This window comes from Columba livia, chromosome 16 (genome assembly GCF_036013475.1).
Source record: "Columba livia isolate bColLiv1 breed racing homer chromosome 16, bColLiv1.pat.W.v2, whole genome shotgun sequence".
Taxonomy (NCBI): Eukaryota; Metazoa; Chordata; class Aves; order Columbiformes; family Columbidae; genus Columba; species Columba livia.
The window spans coordinates 133,515-152,897 of NC_088617.1; the positions used below are offsets into that span (position 1 = coordinate 133,515).

Consider the following 19,383-nt stretch of genomic DNA (forward strand, 5'->3'; position numbering starts at 1 on the left):
ATTAAAATCTGTTTGGAATATGCTGCCTATGGTTAATGTAACCAGCTTGTGACTTTCCTCTAGGATCCAATATATTCACTGCATGCTTCAGTGCTACTGTTAATTGCCATAACTGCAGAGTGTTATTTTCTATTCACAGAAGGAAAAAGCAGCTATAGGAGAGCAGCAATCAGACCATCACCCAGTTCATCAACAAACTTTTCACTAACCCTTTGCACACTCAGTGCCTTAGGGGTTAAAAGTCTCTTAGAAAGCAAAAGGTTTCAATCTGTAATTGGATCCTTTGTATGTGCTTTCCGCTATAGGAATCAACTTAGCATTGATATTCTTGTAAAAATTTCCATTAGATTGAGGACTGAATGCCCACTAAGGCTCTGTGTGGTTTTGCAATTGATTCACTGAATGAAATCTTATCTAAAATCTTTTTATTTTATGCTATTATGGGCACAGGGGAAAATAGTGATGTAAAATTTCACTGCTTAGTTAATGCGCAGTGCCTCTTGGAAATGGCCCTCAGGTTACCTAAAAAGATTGCCATTTCTATTTCCCACTATTTTGTTTCATATTACCAGTAATTGAAAAATGTTTCATTTGTTACAAAGTTTCATACTGACACTTCAAATTGAATTTGGAACCTTTACCTTTAATCAGCTTATTAGAAAGCTTCGCACAGCGGTTCTCGCTATCTGGGGCGGGGGAAGCAGTTCATCGGCTTGCACTTTTTTTCAACAAGACATTTTCAGAAGACGTGTAAAACCCTTCCTGTGCTTTAAAGATGCGAAAAGCAGTTTGAACAGGTAGAAGCTACAAATAGGACCGTCTGTCACTAGTGTCCCTGTAGCAGGGGTCTCCTCAGGGGCTTTCCAGAGGAAACGCAGGAATAGTTCAGAGTATCACTTACAAAAATGTCAGGTCTTCTGCTACTTTAGAATGATGCCCTATGAATAACAGGGAGAACTGAAGAGGAGTAACGTTTTGTCTTTGCTTAAGATCTGCGGGTATATATGGATTAGCTACTACATCTTTTCCTTCCTTACACGCTAAGAAGATTAACCTCCCAAACCAAATTCAGAGGTTGAGGCCAGAATGAAGACTGAAGTGAGGAATTATTAGAATTCTTTGTAAATATTTTTATGTCCTCCTAGCCATAAGGATCGGCCATTCCCATCTACCCACCGCAGCCACAGAGAGCCATGTACTCACACCATGTAGTTACAGTGCACACCGCCACAACCTCATGAACAACTGCACCAACCCAGGACAGCAGCACGTGTACAACACCTGTGCACTCACAGCCTGTGCAAAAGTGCTCAGGCGTCTGCTAAATACAAGCACACGGGTTGCACATAAGTACACTCACTTAGAGCACATGGACATATGGCAGGCACGTGGTTCATATCCCCCAAAACATGTCTTTGAAACTAACAGGTTTATTTTCCTTTTCTCTTTATTGGTCCTGGCCTTGGAACTTCCAGTGTCCCAGCAGCGGTTGTAGTGTCCCTCACCCTGAGCTGTAAGGCATTTCAGCCACTGAGTAACACCATCCAGATTTAAATGGGAGGCTGTCATGGTCTGCTCTCGTGCACATCACGAAGCAGATAGTAATAATGAAGTCTGTCTTTACTTTCCTACCTCTTCCAGCTGCTGGAGGTCTTTGTGGCACATAAGGACAACAAGAACGCAATGCCTTGCGGTGCGGCTGGAGGCGAGGCAGCGCAGCGCGAGCAGCGCCAGACCGGGCCAGCCCTGAAAGCGCACCCAGGGCACAGAACCTGCCCCATCCCGCGGCTGGAGGCAGCCGAACGGAACCGAGACGCCCCCAGCCTTGTTCATGATGTGGGGATGGTCCCCACCTGCCCAAGCTTCTGCACAGCACCCGTCTCCACTTTCTGGTGGTTCTCTACATGCTCGGTGATAAACTGGAAACACCAATCCAGCATACTCTGGTGATGCTGTATTGTCAACTTTCCAAGCATTTATTTCAAGCTGAGCTGGCTGGAAGTTTTCTAAACTGTTCTTGCTATGAAACCCATTTTCCTAATATTTTTAGATAACCTTAATTAAAAACAAACAAGTAAACAGCCAACAAACAAACCAACCTTGTTTAAAAATTGCAATGTATAGTTTTAACTCTGAGCATGATTGAGTGCTCTACCCTTCCCTCTCCTCCACAGTACAAAACCATGAGAAAGCAGAGGAACAAGATGGCAGGAAAGAACAGATACAACCCCAACCAAAACCAGAACAAAACCCATAATTTCAAAACCATTTTTCTTATTTTGATGTGTTTTCTGCCAAAAGCAGTTCTTTTCACTAAACAATTTAAAAAGTAATATTAATGAAAATAGTCATTTCTCCTAACAACCCACATCTGGCCTGGCTAATCCTGGAGGCACCTGACATTAGACGAGCCACGGGACCCTCGGCTCAGCAGTGATATTTGTCATTAGTCCAGGAAGAAACCTCGAACTGGCAGAATTCTCATTCTCTGCATACGCGAACACACACAGTGTGACCACAGCCTGGAAACTGCCCAGGATGACAAATGAGCTGAATCCCAGATTTCATTTCAAAGCCAACCTCAGAATTTCCATGGTGCGCTGAACCCTCCAGCCTTACATCCAGAAATCAATGAGGTGACACTGGCATAGAATAAAAATAATGTAGTGACAAAACAAGGCCCTAAAGTACTCAGTAATGACATTTTAAAAACAAAACACCATGTGAAAAAAAATGAAGCCAAATGCCCTTTAATCTCCATGACTCTCTAGTGTCACAGTCTAATTAAATCTCAGCCTTCTGCCAAGTTAGACCTACACCCACTGAAAAAGGATGCCCTGTGATAGATGTTACGAGGTGACCTCCTCCATCCCAACATCTGTAAAACTGACCTTAGTTCTAATGAATGCGCGTGCTGGAGTGACGGCAGGATTTCCTACAAGCTCAACCCCATAAACCGCGAGGCATTGCCGATGTTTCTGTCCGTTCTGCTAAAATCCTGTCCCTGGATGAGAAATGCAGAAGAAACAACCTAAACCCCTCTACCGAAATTCCTTGCAGTTCCCTTAATATAAATCTCATGCAGAAATAATGGCAATATATAACCCAGGCAGCCAGAAGGCAGTGAAATGAAGCAAGAGGCCAGTTTATAGCCTCAACGGTGTTTCTGAGGCTGAAATTCAATTTCTGCCCCCAGAGGGTGGTTTGGAGAGAGCGATACCACCTTGCGCACGTTCCTGCTCTGAACATACAGTTTAACAGACCAGTGATACTAAAGAGCTTATGACTGAAATGGCCACCTCTCTCCTAAAGAACCCTTTACCAATAAGGATTAAATGCCCACCTTGTCTTATTGCACATAATACTACAACACTACTGATTTCAGATAAAACAGAATAAAGCTGAGAATTGTCCTTCTCTCATGTATTTACTATTAACATTCCTATTACACTGCATTATTTCACATCCAGACTGCCAATGCCCCTCTTTGCGCTTGACACCACTCAAACACCTTGCACTGAAACTTTAGAAAGAATAAACGAGACTAAAAATGTGTTAAATCACACCCCTGCTTGCAGTAGAGACCTATAATCACAGACCAGCCCAACACTAATATCTTGCCATCACCTCTGAGAAAAAGGTGAAGAGACATTTCTCAGGTCACACAGCAAATCCAGGATGGACTTGAGAAGACTCGCCTCCTTCAAGCCAGTTCTGCTACAACTACGTGCCCTTCCTGAGGCCAAGTTGCCCCTCCCAGGAGGTGAACACACGCAGACAGGGCTAAAAAGGGCAGGCTCCCTGCACCACGGTGATTCAAAACTCATCTGCCTGCAACCAAAGACAGGGAAACGAGACAGCAGAGACAGAGCAAGGGGAAAAGCTGGCTGGAGTCGTTGCATGCGCAGATGGGATCATCAACAGAATCATGCACTGGTGGGCACATCAAATACGTCCCTATTGTATGCATGTTTTTGAAATTAGAATGATTTCCAAAGCTGTTTTGGAAGCCTGAACCCCACATCTCCTATTTAAATTGAACCTCCACTCCTGGCTTGGCAAAATATAGACCTGTTTGACATGTACTTGCTCCTGGCTTCCTTCTCTGCGCACATCTTGAGAAAAGTAGGCACTGGGGGGCTGCAAAAAGAAACAGCAGCCCAAGCACCCAACCAGGTCATCTTATTGCCAGGAGTGGGGCACTGGGACAGGTGGGGGGCTGGCAAGGTGGGAAATTGCAGCAAGAAGACAGCAAAGAGCAGCCAGCTTCTGTGCCGGCACCACTTAAGCAAGAGGAGAACGTGTGTCCATGGCACATATTGCTCATGATGTATAACAGCATGAACAAAACCAGGACCAGCGCCTTGCGCTTTGTTACAACAGCAAACGCAACAGAGTGTTTAACCTCTCCTGTTCATGGTATTTGCCTTCCCTACCCCTTTGTGGTACCAGCACAATAAAGAATGCATTCCTGGAAAGGAGATCCAAAGAGGTTTCCATAAACAATTCAGGACTTCTCCTTTAAAAACCTCTGAAATGTTTCCTTAATGGCTGAGCCATTTAAGTCATCAGGTTTCTGTCAGTGTGCGCAATGCATATGTATGTGCCAGAGACCAGAATCCTGGTGGAGTCTGTATTGAAGGACATGTATAAAAGAAAATTACAGTTTAAGTGTCCAAAACAATGATCTGTGGGAGGTCCTCTGGTAAGCAGATGGGTTTCTACAGTGCACATATAGCTATTAGTAGCAAACACCTCCTTGTTTTTGTCTCAGTGGCCTCCGCATATGAAGAAGAACTAGTGCACAGGGGAGTCACTGCCTACAGATCAGAAATTCGTATATCTTTGCAGCGTAGAACGCGCAATGCTAGCTAGGCAGGTCTGAGAGGTCAAACAACATTTTCACTCAAAATGGAGCTACTTGTAGACATTCATCAGCATAACATCACAAACAGAAACTGATCCACCTTCTGCTCTCTCATGGCATTAAGTCTTCCAGGTGAAGCCAAACCAGAACAGGGTAGGGTGGAAAAGGTAGCTAAAACCCCTTCTCCTTGGATGCATGGAGACACCCACACAGCCAGTAGAATGTTGCCTGCTTGACTTACCAGCTTTGAGGGCAGGCACGGGGCAGAGCCTCTTCAGTCTAAGGTTTCTTTCAAAAAGGCCGCCACATGAACTTCCCAGCCGCAGTTTCACCTGAACAACATTGCTCTTCTGGTTTGGAATGTATCCCAAGGAACAGCTGCATGAAGCACAAGATAGAGAGAAGCACCAGGGAGAGAAAAAAGCTGTCTGGAAGGTCAGAAACCTTTTAAAGCAGATTTGCACCTGCAGAAGTTTCATCATGGAACCACACACTGTGGGTCACCGTGTTCCCTTGGTTTCCCACACCTGCAGGGAATCTGAAGTTTGACTTCCCCACCTTGTTAATCAAAGTGCTAACTCAAAGCCTTCTCACATGATTACGACTATCAGGTTCAGACCAGTAATTTAAGAACACCATATACTGACTGACTGTTGGGATGAGTAGTGACATATGTCTACATTAAGTTTAATACAGATTTTTGAAGAAACTAAAAAGTAAACAGCAGTATGGCCCAGGATATGCCACTCTTGGCAAACATTTGGGAGCTCTTAAGTGACAAGGCCAGGGGAAGGAAAGACCTGCAGCCACAGGAGAGCACCAGTTTTAAAGAAGCTATTAAGTGACTCTCGGTCCCAGGCTCTGAGAGGAAAGACCCACCAGCAGCAACAGTAGTCACAGAAGAACATGAAAATTTGGGGTCCTGAGTCCAGAGCCTGCTCCATGCGTGGGAAAAGCCAAACCGCACCCTTCAAAAAGGGGAAAAAAAGAGGTAGCAAGGCAGTAAAGGCTGAGGGAACGCACAGCTGGCCAGGGCGAGCTAGATGCACAACCAGCACCATGACTGGGAGCACAGTAACCATCAATTACTTTTTTGCCCTTGATTCCTCTGGCTGGGAGCAGGGAAGGGGCGGCGAGCAATGGAGATGTAAAGGTGTACTCCTAGGAGAGATTAGCTGACGTGGTCTGGGGCACGTGTAGGCCGTGTCTATGCAGCAGACGGCCGGGCGGCGCAGGGACACCCGTTCCCGTCGAGCGAGCTCCAGTTTCAGCAGCAGGCTGGCAGCCGCCAGCACTGCCCTCAGCAGGGGCAGATGGGTAAGCTGACACCCAGGGTAAATTCACCTCCGCTGAGCTCTCTGTTGTGCCAGCTACACCGCTGGCAGCATCTGCAGGGTTAACTGCTTGATTACAAGGCCAGCTCTGATGTCACTGCAGCATGGACACCTGTATACCGTGAAAAATCACTAGACAGTGCAAGGGTTTGGCGCTGAAGCTCTGCTAATCCCCCGGGGAAGCACTGCTGCTTAATAGCTCCTACCTAATAGTGTGATGGCTTGAACAGGTCACCTCCGGCTGACTCATAAAGAGACGATCATCCCCAGATCCAGGACCTGGCTGTGCCATATCACTTTTATGACCATAATTACACATTAAAGAGAACGTAATGAAACGTACATTGCAAAAGCTTAAAAAATCAAGCAGATGACAGGCTTCTGGAGGAAGTGGAGCTGCCTGCCCGTGAAGGTTCACACCTGCTGCGGAGAGCTGCGGACGAGGAGTTAGGGAGAAGGACTTGAGCCTCACGTGCCCCCAGCTACATGGCCAACAAGTGGACTCAGCATCCCCAAATCCACTCCACACCTGGATACAGCCCAGGCTTTTCTATCTGTGGACACGGATCACTAGTGATGAAAAGACAGGGAAATGAAACACCAAGGAGCGTTGTTCTGCATTTCCACAAAGAAATGTTGCCTTTCTCAAGGCTCTCAAAAATGCAGCTGAAATGACCAGCTGGCCTCTTGAAACTTTCTTTCCTTTCTCCATGGCTCTTTCAAGAATCAGACTTAACTGATTCTAGTGTATAGTTCACTGTATGGACTATCAGAGATTACTCTGTCTCTCTTGGCTTTAATCCTTAATTAGGCCACAAGGATCATTGCTGGGATGGGACATTTTGGCCAAAAGAGTACTGAAAGCATTAATGTCCTAAGACACTCTGAAGTGAATCAGTTCATAAACACTTGCAGGGCACATGACGTCTCATCCTGCAGAGCATTTCTTAAATTTTCCTTCTGGGAGTAAATCCTAGAAGAAGAAGTCATCAGTCAGTTCTGAGAAAGTGAGGGTGTCATTAGCATGTTGCTTTAATTGGGTTTTAAATATTATATTAAACAATTTTTTGTACATTTCCTAAGAAGAGTCTTCTTTCATGAGGTTTTCCAAGTCTCATGTCAACTTACTGTGGCTCAGATGTGTGTGTGAAATCCAATTAGCACATTCCAAACTTCATTTCCACTGAAACACAATCAATTGTAACTTATTTTCGAATCACGCTGCTTTCTCTAATTGTTAGCTCCAGCCTCTGCTGAATAGGTGGTTAAGGAAATTATTCCATCTTACATATGAAAATTATGCTATTTACGCTGATGGCTTTCCTGGTTACTGATGAGGTTTCTTGAGCTAATGAAATAATGAAAACTCAAAACAGATTTACCTTTCTTAATAAGGAAAAAGATAATGAACTAAAATTAAAATTGAAACTCTCACTATACACAGTTACTGTAATATCGTTTCTGTTTAAATTAATGCCTGTGCTGCTTTATTTTATTTTTTACATGCCAGTGACAAAACTAGTTAAAAAATCCACTTCAACTGTGGCATTGTAAGGATGCTTTCACTTTATTGCGTTTTTTATAATAGAATTATGGGACGTAGAGTTTTGGTGACTTTCCACTTCCATGTGATTAGGCACACGAGAAAGAGCAACGCTTTAATTGGACTCTGTGCCAGGTTTCGTGGAGAGCAGTCATTGAAGGGGAAAGGGTGGGACGGGTTAAAGCGGCTTTTGGTCACCTTTGCATCCTTCTGTCCGTGTCTTGATGCTGGGCTGGCGCCTTCCTGGTGCAAATCTGCGTTCCTGGAGCCCTGCAGAGCGAGCCAGGCTCCTGGCTCACCCGCTGCCCTGCTCCGCTCCCCAGGCTGTGCCCGTGATGTGGCTCTGAGGAAGCTTTGCCAAGCAAACACAGCCACATGTTCACCCTCTCACCCTGGGGCCGAAGCGGGGAGAAAACCTCAGTGTGCTTGTGTCGTCCATCTGGAGAAGTCTTCTTGCTTCCTCTGGTTTATATATCCAGAGTCTGAAATGTTCTAGCAGTAATTTTTCGCTCGTTCAGTCATGTAGCCACGGGGAGGCCAAGGACGGTCTGTGGGACTCCAGTTAATGCTGAGTCTGTGCTGGGTTGAGCTGGGAAGGAGCCCGGTGGCAGCCATGTGGGCTGGAACAGGAGACAACCACCCCCTGGCATCACTGCGGAGCTGGAGCCTACAAGTATGCAGCCCCTCTGTTTTTTAAATAAGTATTTCCAGAGCTGAGAGCCATCAGTTTTCAATGTAGAGAGATGTTGGCTGGGAATACAAAATCTGAGAAATTCAGTACACAGCAACTGTCAGGACACATTGGTGCATCTGTCTGATAACCTGGACAATAGGTGCAGGACATGTGGCATACGTCCACGCCACGTGGGCCGGAGTTTCACAGGGTCGCCACTGGATCCTGAAATAGTTCCTTGGTCTCCTCAAAGTCCATGAGGTTTGCTAGAGGAAGGACGACGAGGAAGGACAGCAGAGCCCCGTGTCCAGGCACCTGCGTGCTTCCAGAAGTCCCAGCGCTGGCACGTCACGCAGTGCCCTGCTCTGCTGTGTTAGGAAGCTGCTGCAAAAGCCCCTCAGGCTGCCCCTCTCTCACTGAGCTCACACATCCCTTCCCCATGCCACAACACCCAGTTTTCTCCTTGAACGTGAAATAATTGTACATATTTGTCAATAACTACAATGCCATAAATTAGCAGGCTTGCTGGCTCTCTGCCTGCTCTCTCCTTCCTGGGGGAGGAAATGGCCCCATAAATATTTGTGCAAGACATCAATAAATTTCAAGTGTTGACTCGAGTACTCGACTTACCTATCTGAGACCTGTAGCGGATCTGGAGTTCACGTTTCTGCCGCGAGAGGCCAGTGCTGGAGGCTGGCGATATCCCCAAGACGCTGAAACTGGAGATGGAGAGAGAAAACCCCTATAAACCCCTCTGCAAGGTCCCTGCATGTTGCTAACCCAGGTGGGAAGGCCCATGAAATTCTGACAGGGAAGGCTTTAGGAAGGGAAGTGTTCCTCTGGCCTATTGCCGCTCTTCATTTTTCCTGATTCTTTTGATGTACAATTTGTGCTGGTCCTCACTGCAAAACCACGACTGATGTAGAGCTGCGTGTGGCCAGACAGTCGGACAACCTCCCCCAGCAAAGCTGCACAGGCTGTGCACAAGAACCAGAGGAAGACGGGCCCATGTGATCCTGCTTCGTGCTGTACAGCCTCAGGACACAGGGACATCAGTGTCAGGAGCCCCCCATGCGCTTGTGGGATCAGTGCCATTTAATCTGGGTAAAAATATTATTTTGAGCTGACTCTACATTCATAATCCTTGAATGGCATCACTTCAAACCAGAGGTGGTTTTGCTGGCATTGTGGTACTGTTCCCTGTGTAGGCACTTTTAGAAGCTTTTTGACTTCAGTATTGACTTCTCCAGGTTTGCAATCTTTCTTCTGGGAAGAATAACTCCATTCTGTAACACTCGCACACTTACATTAGTGCTGGATCCTCTTCTCCAGCTGAACACGGTTTTCATGAAGAGTGGAAAATGTGACCCAGTCCTTACATTTTCTCTTTTCTTGCTGCTTGTGTCCATGTATGTGTGTGTATGTATGCACACGGACCAACCCAGGGAATGCACCCAGGGAACGTACCCAGGGAACAGCTCCATTCCGTCCTCAGAGGATGGCCCAAGTGGCTTACTGAATCTTTCACTTCTTGTAAACTGAATGTTTGGCAGTCTCGTCCAGCAGTGCTATCTTGCTACTTATGTAGAATCTAAGAGTATGTGGAAAGAAATGAGCCTGAGGATTGGAGAAGACGTGAGGGTCAGGAGGCTCCCCCAGCTTGGTGTGGGGCTCCCCTGTTCTACCCCAGAAGATGAACAGCAGAATGAGCACATTCAAATGGAGCAACATTGATTGCAAAGACAAAAGGGATATTTTTGTTCCAACACAGGTGACAAACTCGGTGCTGCTCCGGCAGCTGGCACCGGTGCGGCTCCGGCAGCTCGCCCCCGCCCTGCTCCGGCAGCTGGCACCGGTGCGGCTCCGGCAGCTCGCCCCCGCCCTGCTCCGGCAGCTGGCACCGGTGCGGCTCCGGCAGCTCGCCCCCGCCCTGCTCCGGCAGCTGGCACCGGCGCGGCTCTGGTAGCACACGGCTGCTTCTCCTGCCAACAGAACACTCCCGTGCAGCGGGGACCGCGGGGACTCCCTGGCTCTGTGGCCACAGATTGTTCACAGTTCGACGTTTTCCCCAGTCCAGCCTGGCACCCCGGCTTCTGCACTGGAATTTGCCATTTCACTGCAGCCAGGAGATCAACATCATGTTCCCTCCTCCCTGTTGGGACCTGGCTGCTGATTATTCTTTCCATGTTGTTTTCAACAAAAGAAAGAGCACTTTTTTCCCACTCTGCTGCCCATAAAAGAGGAAACCAGGAAGCAGGACAAGAATTCTTCTAAGTTTGGGGGGTCTTTTTGTTATTTTGCAAAGGGGGAAAATGGCTAGCATGAAGAAATTGGGTTTGTTCCCCATGCTATGTTTCGTTAAATGGATGTTTTAGAGAAAGGACAAAGCACTGCTGGGAGCTGAGGCCCCGAAGAGGCGGTGTAGCTGCTGGTGGCATGGACGTGTAAGCATCTGTTTGGTTCACGTTGTCAGTAACCTCATTCACAGAATTTCCCTGCCTTCATCAGCGAGAGGTTCAAGCTCAACCGCACCAGTCAGTCCTCCTGGCTATTAGAACGTGAATTGTTATCACCTTTGCCCAGATAAATGTCAAAATCAATTGGAAAGCTACATAGAATATACAGCTATAATAAAGTCAGCCTGATACAACTACTGCAAAGTGGCTGCAGGAGGGATGGGTGAGAACTCCCACAAATCATTGCTTTAAATCTACAAACAGCCGTCAAGCATTGTCAAACTCTCCAGCAAACATGGGATTTGTTTTGTTTAGTACCACATCTGCCTTAGTTACCACCTACTACCTTCCTCATGCCGCTTTTTTTCCCCTCCTGTTCAACAATTTTGTTTTGTTATTTTAAGAAAAGCCATGTTGCAGAACAGTGAAATTAATGTATAGAGGGAGAATTTCTGACTAAGAGGATTTACACTGGAAACATTACACACAGAAGCTATTTTTCGAAGGGGAAAAATTATGCCAGGCCTCCTCGGTATCAGAGATCGCTCGCTGGAAAGAATCTCTTCAGCCGGGCTGGTGGGAAGCTCGTCCTGGGCTCGTCCTGGCCAGCTGCTTGCAGGACTCGCTGGCACCGCACCTGCAGCCGCGTTCTGAAGTTCACAACCTGGAGCCCGGTGCCAGACCACAGAAGAAAGCAGAAAAGGGCAAGAGCAGCCAGATTATTATGTCTAACTGTCTCGGCTCACTAGGGCTCCTATTCTCAATTCGCCGTGACCTTTAGAGTGGCAGAGCTGATGTTGAGTGAACAATACAGCTGCCTCCTCTTCGGGGAGCCCCCACTCCTGCCCACCGCCCGGCCCGGCTGGAGGAGCAGGGATGACGCACCAAGCCATTTTGATTTGTGGCATCTCACTGAGTAGGCTGTGCAAAATAAAGACAGATGGTAATGGATGAACTCCAGCGACTGTGAAGTTGCCATTAGCAATAGCTCTCACACTGTGCATAGCGCCCTTGAATGAACTTCCCTGTGGCCCAAAGTCCCTGGTGACACACAGAGATACTGCAGCTCATCTCTGACCGAGAACTTCTGTGTCTTTTACCATTTTAGCATCTCATTTTGCTTTTTCAAAAATTTTATTTCAGCCTCCTGACCTTACTCTTAGTAGCCACCATGTCCACACGGCTGCTCCTGCAGCCCTCCCGTCCTCCAAGTCAATGGTAACACCTTGGCAATGCAGGGACACCTTTCCCCTTCAGGTTCTCCATGGAAACCTCCTTCCAAATCAAGGCTTCAAAAAAGCCCTGGGAGCTGGGATGTTTTCCACGTGTTCTCAGCACCAAGCTGATTCTTTAACTCTTTTTCTCCTGGGATTTCTGCAGGGTTACCAAACCATGTTGAGCCTCAGCAGAAGGACCCAGGTGACAATCGAGGCACCTTTTTGCCACACGGGCGGTTTGGCTTCTCTCTTGGCTCTTCACATTACCTCCGAGTTCAGGTGTCTGAAGCCTGCAGCTGACATCCAAAATAAATGCAGGCACATTACTATTTTCTAATACCTTTTCCCTTAAATATATCAAGAGAAATTGATTTCTGACAGTCTTTTCTAGAAATGAAAGTAAGAGGAAAAAACCATCCAGTGGTAGCATTTTTACAAGGCACCTCTGCTTTTGGAACCTCCCTCCCATTTTCAAAAGCAATTTTTTCCACCAGGGGTCCGGGGAGGTTCCGTGTAGTAGCACAGGCACAAAGAAAGCTTTGCCATGGTTTGATGTAAATTATAAAATCTGAGTCTTTTAGGAAAAAAATCTGAAAATAAATGACACAATGAGCACAGTAACCTTTTGGGGGTTTACTCTGACTATTATTAGCATGGAAGACATGATAAAGGAAACCCTACACACCTTTTCCAAAGCCCAACTGAGAATGAAGCAGGTCTCCCCAGGCCAGCTCCCCGGCCCATCAGAGGCTCAAAATTAAAGCCTCTAGTGGTGTGAATTGCCATTTCCCAAGCCACTCTGGTGAAAGCGAAGAATTTCCTCATATGTGCAAACATACCTGATGATTGGCATAATCCCAACGAACACACATTAGGTCAGTCAAAATATTCCGCTGTATTGACATTAATTCCACAGCTCAGGCCCAAGATCATGTTCTCATTTGTCTGAATAACAGAGCATTTAAATATTTGATTCAAATATAAATATCCTTCATATTCCCCCCTTTCAGCATATACACTGGGAGCAGGGGGGAAGTTCGGGGGACCGGAGTTTTCCTTGCAGCACAGACACTGCTGATTTCTGAACTGAAGCCCCGAGCCCGACGCAGCAACAGCAACAGCCTGGCCAAGACAAACCTATAACACTTGCACCATACGCACACCCGCTCCGGGCATGAAGGTCTAATAAGCCCAGATACTTTCTGCGTCTCCGAACAGCCGAGCTATAGAGGTTTCCCCATGGATTCTAGCAGGGCCAGGAGGATGGAGACTTTATTATGTAACAACCCGCATTATTTCGTGAAAATCTGGAATACGCTTTATTAGCTGGGCCTTTGTTTGGTCAGGAAATACCTCCAGATAAATGTGATGACATAGGCATTTTTAATTTGCCCCTTCATGTTCACAGCAAATCAGGTGATTTTACTTGTTATTCTCTCCATTGAAGACGACAGGCTGCAAGGTCGGCAGTTCCCCTCAGAAGCTCTTGATGACATTGCAGACACACGTAGAAAGCACAAGCACGTCAGAACGAATTAAGATCACCTCCCTTGCCTACAATGTGAAACACTCCCTGTGGTCTCTCTCCACATCAGTCCCAAACACCAACACACTGGAACAGCATGTGCAAGTGGTTGGAGGTAAGGGAAGGGGAGGTCAAATTCGGTGTGCTCCATACAGTCAAATTTGTGGTATAAAACCAACAATTACCAGTGAGGCGGCGAGTGAAAAACAAACATCCTGTTACCCAATTTCAAGTGCCAATGCAATGCCCCCAGAACTCCCAGTCCTCAGTGATTTTTTTTACACATTTGGTAATGTGTCAAGTCTTAGTACCTGCTCTCTGATGAAGCTGTTGGGTTTTTCCATTTGTGAGCTCAAAGTCATTTCCATTTCAGAATGGACCCATTTCTAAGTCCAGTTAGGCTGTTGCTGAAGTACAATTTGAGGATGTATTCCTCTGCAAATTACACTTCTGCTTAGGATGAATGGGAAAAAATGTAGCAGAAATTATGTTAAGTGTAAAATATTTAATCTTGACTGAATGTCACTGAAGCAGCTCAATGCAGACCCAAAGGAAACACTGATAAAGAAAATAAAAAATTAAGAGGGGAAAAAAAAACAGTCCTAGCTTTCTGAACAGCGAGGATTAGGAACTGAAATGCAGCCAGCATAGAAACACGCACTTTTGTTGGACTTCAGTCCAGATAATATATTAAAAAACTTCCAGCTCATGTAGAGACAGCTAATAAAAGAGGCAGCCATGGTGAGTCTGCAACCGCACATGTTTTGGCTGGAGGTTCAACGAGCGAGGCCGAAGGGCCGCCGGAGGCGCTGAGCAGGACCGGCACAGCCCCCGGGGTTTGCCGAAGAGACGGGACGGCCACGGCGAGCGGGTGGGAGTTCTAGCGAGGATCTGCTGCTCGATCCGTTAGCAGTACGGGACACCCCACCTGTGCACCAGCGTCTTCTTGGGGAGCGCCAGGGCTGCAGCTGTTTGTGTAGGCCAGAGGACACCGTGCGATCCCTCCTCGGTTACACGTAGCCATTTTATGGACAGGCAATGAGGTGTGGCAGGGATTTTGAGGAATACCAGGCGTGTGTTGGAGGAACCTTTTTCCACGTCGGGAAAGTCTCCTGTGCGTGGGCCCCTAAGCCCAGCTCGCTGGGTGGGCCTCCGTCCGCCACCGGCGTTCCCAGGAGAGCACAAGTGCTCGCCTGAACTGTCGCCGGAGCCAAACGCCACCAGCCGCTCCAGTGTGACGGTGCAGGGAGCGAGGAGGAGGAGCGCGGAGCTCCACGTGCACGTTCTCTCTCAGGGCCAGGAACTGCAGACTTTCTTCTCTTCCCACCTCCTAACTGGGCTAGGAGCCCATGTATGGCTTTTTTACCCCAAACTACTCTGACATTAGGCACCTAAAACCGTCACTGAAACTCAGGCTTCAGTGCACGAGGGACAAATAGGCTGCTCTCTACATCGGTACTTTGGAGAAGTATTTCCACAAGCTGTATTGGGTACATCTTCACGCACTGGCTCTGTGTGCTGTTATCGCAAACAACCCAGCATGGGACTGGGCAGAGGCAAAAAATCACAGGGAGAATTTTCCGTCAGGTCAGGTGAATTTAGCCTGTGTCTGTAAGCACCACATGCAGTTTCCAGGTGCTGGATGCTCCCTGACCTTAGCAAGCAAAATGCCTTTTCAGAATTCATTCCAGTCCCAAAGAGACAATCCCATGATGAAAACGTCATGTCCCTAGCAAGGCATGCTTCCTCGGGAGCCGCCTCAGCAGAGGAGACATGGGCAGTTCGCAGATATTGTCTCCGTCTCTCGAAGGTGCACGGCCTGCGGGTCAGAGAGCTGTGAGCCTGGCGGCGAGCACTCACTCCTCTTGCTTATGTCAGACAAGGCTAAAATGCAGAAAATCCCATTCTTGTGTGTTTTTCCAGCTTCACATAAATAACCTCTCTTTCTTAAATCAAGCAGAAGCACCAGAGGTATTTTCAGACGCACCTGCCCTGCTCACCGTGCCCCCCTCGCCAGCTCCGCTCCGCCGCCCGGCACGGGAGGCAGCCCTTGTTGGCTGTGCCTGCCCCGCAGTGGTTTAGGCCTGTGCACAACTGCTGAGGAACCCTCTCTGCGTGACAGTCAGAGGAGACTCTTTCTTTGTGTTTCTTTTTGCCCAGAAGGGGCTGAAGCAGCAATCTTGACTTAAAGGCTGACTCTGATTGGAAAATAAACAACTATAAAGTACAATAAATCCCATTGAAGAGTCCAGTCAAAACATCCCAATGAGCAGCTAATGCTCTACTAACCAAATCCAGATGTCACTGCCTTGTCTGGCACTAATTGGTTGACTGGAGGGTAAGTAACTGTGTAACCTGAAGGAAATCTCTACTGCTTGCACTTGGGACAAGTTGCTCAGGCAGAAAAACGGTTTGGCTTTGTTGTGTTTCGTGATTTCCAAACGACAGAGGAGTCACAGGCACCTGCACTCATTAGGACTTCTGCAAACATCCCGGTGACAGACACACTGCTGCTTTAGTCACCTGAAGGTACCTCGCAAGACGTTTCTCAAGAGCATGAAGCTGCCTTTGACATCCGCTGTTCCTCCATTCCTGAACACCGCTGGGTTTATTTGTCTAACCGAGGGACGTGCCCCAGCAGATTGCAGCTGAGTTCCTAGATAAAGGTAGCTGCAAATTCCAACCGAAGTGTTTGAAACACTGAAGAAAGCAATTACTTTCAAATGTCATTTTAAAAAAAAATCAGAAGACTGGAGAGACACTTGGAAATCACAAGTTGATTTTTAAAAATGAGAGTAGTCTGGTGCACCCTAATTCCTACAATATGGAAACTCACATCTGCCTGCACGACTCTGCGCTGGCAGGGCAGAGTGGCAAACCTGGACTTTCCAATGATTTTTTTAATGTATATTTGGCAGGATCATGTTATATACATTCATATTTTAGAAACAATTCTGCCTAATACTATGAAGCAACATGTGCCTGGAGGGTGGGTCTCCACTTTACCAGAATATTTCCCGGTGGCATGATTCTGCACACTTTTACTTACGTTGTTTAACTTCAAGTAAAGACATCTATCTCGTTGGCTTCAGTATCTTCCATGACATTAAGAATTGCTTTTCATAATTCGTTCTTGGGAGTCCAGTCGTATCTTGAGCACATAGAAGGAGGTTCTGTAAAAGACCTTCTTAGAAAGTTAGTTGATAAGATTGTTTTTAAAAAATTACTGTTCATATTCCTTACCATTTCAGATTAGTCAGTATAATCTTTAGTTTTATCAAATAGCTTATTAACATCATTTTCAATACACATTTCCCTTAGTATTACTGACATGTTGGTCGTACTTCATAGGAGCACTTTAGAACTCTGTAAATTTCAACAACAAAATCTAACCTTGAGCTTCCGCTCACTGATGTATAAATTGTTGTATAGTGCTTGCTAAAACAACAGGAAAGGAGCCCATAACCGGACCCTCGAGTGCCACAGCCCGAGTGGAGTGGCGCCCGGGGCGCACGGCGCGGTGCAGCGCCCGCGCAGACGCGTCCGGCCGCGTCTCTCACTCACGATCAGCAAGTGGGTAACACAGGGTCTGAAGCACAGTAGACAGTCGTGCAAAGCATGAACAAGGAACATTGCATCCAGACTTTAATCCAGGGCATTCCGGGCTGAGCTCGGCCTCCAGGGACATGCATATCCATTCTGCATTTAGTTCCGCATATTTGAAAACTGGACATTCCCCCAGACAAGTCACATGGGAGCAAAAGTGGGATTAAGTGGCTTTCTCTCTATGTTTCGTTATTAGAATTACGCAGGTAATATGCAGTCACATAAACACCTGCGCTGCACCATCATCAGGAGAGAAACGCATTTCTTCCAAGATACCGGAAGGTTTCACGTGTCATGTATCATCTTTATTTTGTTCTTGGCCTTGGCAGAGAAGGGATGGAAAAGAAGCAGGAGGTTATTCAGACACCATTTGGAATGGAAAAAGTGTTGATAAATCTTCCTCCTTTGAGCCTGAGTGAAGGACCAATTCCTGCCAACAGGGCTGTGAGTGCAAAATCGGCTCCTTCACCAAACCCTTCCCCGTTTGGAGAAGTTGACCCGGTTTTAGCAACAGCAATACAAGAGAGGATTTGCCTCCTGTGGAAGATCAACACAAAGAAAACTACCACCTTGCTGGTACGAAGTGGTACCCACCAGCCACCTCAGCAAAGGGCTGAGGACAGAGCAGAGTCCTCCCAGGACCGCCTCCTCTGCAACTTCTGCCCGCTCAGCTCTCAGGCTGGTATCTCTCACCAGCGAGAATTACACATGTAGCTCAGACACTAATAGGATGTTTTTAAAAAGTGTAATACATGGAAGTACCAAATTTAAGGAGACGGGTGTTGAACTGCTCACCATAGGGGAGGGGATGAAATTTTCTGATCAATTTTATCTCAAAAGTTCCTACAAAGAAATTGTGGGGTGTTAGTAAGAAAACACCTATAGAATTTACATTTCTGTTTCCACTGAGCTGAGTTAGTTAGATAAAATGGATACATTCTGAAACAGGGCTTTTTTGCAGCAGTGCAGAGTATCAACGCTTACTGACATTTAACATTAAAGATCTATCTTTATCTCTGACCACTTTAGAGCACTAAAATATATCTTTAAAAACCAGCCCTTGACTTTGTCAGCAAAGTTGACTGATAAAAGAAACTGTTAACATTCAGTTGAGTGGCATGTGGCAGAGAACTGGCAAAGCAAACTCAAGGGTTAATGAAAGTAAATGAGATAATCCTCATTGATCCCCCATAATCCCCAAGGTCTGAGTGCAACTGCCAGTCACTGGGAGAGGCTTTTTCCTAATCTACCCCCCTGAGAACTGTTCATTCCAAACTGAATATACTTTATATACAGACATATATTCAAACATACACGCTGAACACATAGCAAAAACCTTAGCAGGCTAAATTCCAAAATGAAGGGGAAAATAAAGCATAATTAAAAGTATGGTGTGTAAATATATTCAAGCTGTCCTTACTAACTCCCTGCTTCCCATGTGAGCTGATAGAAGTAATGAATGTGTTAAACCCCTCCTCTGTAAAGGAAGACAGACTGTTCCCATAAAATCAAAACTTACTGTCTAACAGACTGACCTGAGCAAAATACAGTCTGGAACATAAAAGAAATTATTTCAGTCCTTTTCAGAGAACTACTAACATAAGAAATACATTAAATCGAATGATGCAATATCTGAGACTCCAGCTTGTCGCTCTCTCCCCAGAACTGCCCTGGACCCCCAGGCAGCCGGAGCCTTCAGCCCCCTCCTCAGCTCTCGCTCCCCCTGGCCCCGGGCAGGGCTGCGCTGCTCCGGCGCTGGCGCAGGGGGCACCGGGACGGGCGCCGGACGTGCCTCGCCGGGCAGGATCCAGGGAGGTGATCACACCTGATTTACAGGAGCATCAGCTCTGTAGTCCGTATTTTACCACAAAAGCTCGGTTTTAAACCTAAGATTAATTTTGTGAGATGCCCAATGCATGGAGACACAGTTATTTACATTTGTAAGTCCCTGCTCATTCTGAGAAATTTGCCATCTAATACTATGTTTCTGGAATTCTTGATAACTTGTAAAGTCTGTAGGATATAAGAGGAGGACAGTCTACAGCGCATTCAGACCCAGCTGTAATAACGTCATTGCGTGCTGCAGAGGAAAAGGAAATTGTCTGTCAAAGGTTTGGGATAGAAATACTTCACACCACACAAGGTGGTACTTGATAACCCGG

At 46.6% G+C, this 19,383-nt stretch overlaps 2 long non-coding RNA genes across 3 annotated transcripts in view; both read right to left on the reverse strand.

Moving 5' to 3' along the window:
• The window catches only part of LOC110358998 (uncharacterized), a 44,417-nt gene extending 39,032 nt beyond the window's left edge, over window positions 1–5,385 (reverse strand). For both annotated transcript variants that reach the window (XR_010466504.1, XR_010466505.1), the window contains exon 1: window positions 5,109–5,385. This is a non-coding gene — a long non-coding RNA (uncharacterized LOC110358998). The remainder of the gene's footprint in view (window positions 1–5,108) is intronic.
• An 8,069-nt stretch (window positions 5,386–13,454) lies between these two features.
• On the reverse strand, window positions 13,455–19,045 carry LOC135575543 (uncharacterized). The gene is made up of 2 exons (XR_010466506.1): window positions 16,665–19,045; window positions 13,455–15,499 (listed from the first exon to the last, which is right to left on the reverse strand). It is a non-coding gene; the product is annotated as an uncharacterized LOC135575543 (long non-coding RNA).
• Between the last annotated feature and the right edge of the window lie 338 nt (window positions 19,046–19,383).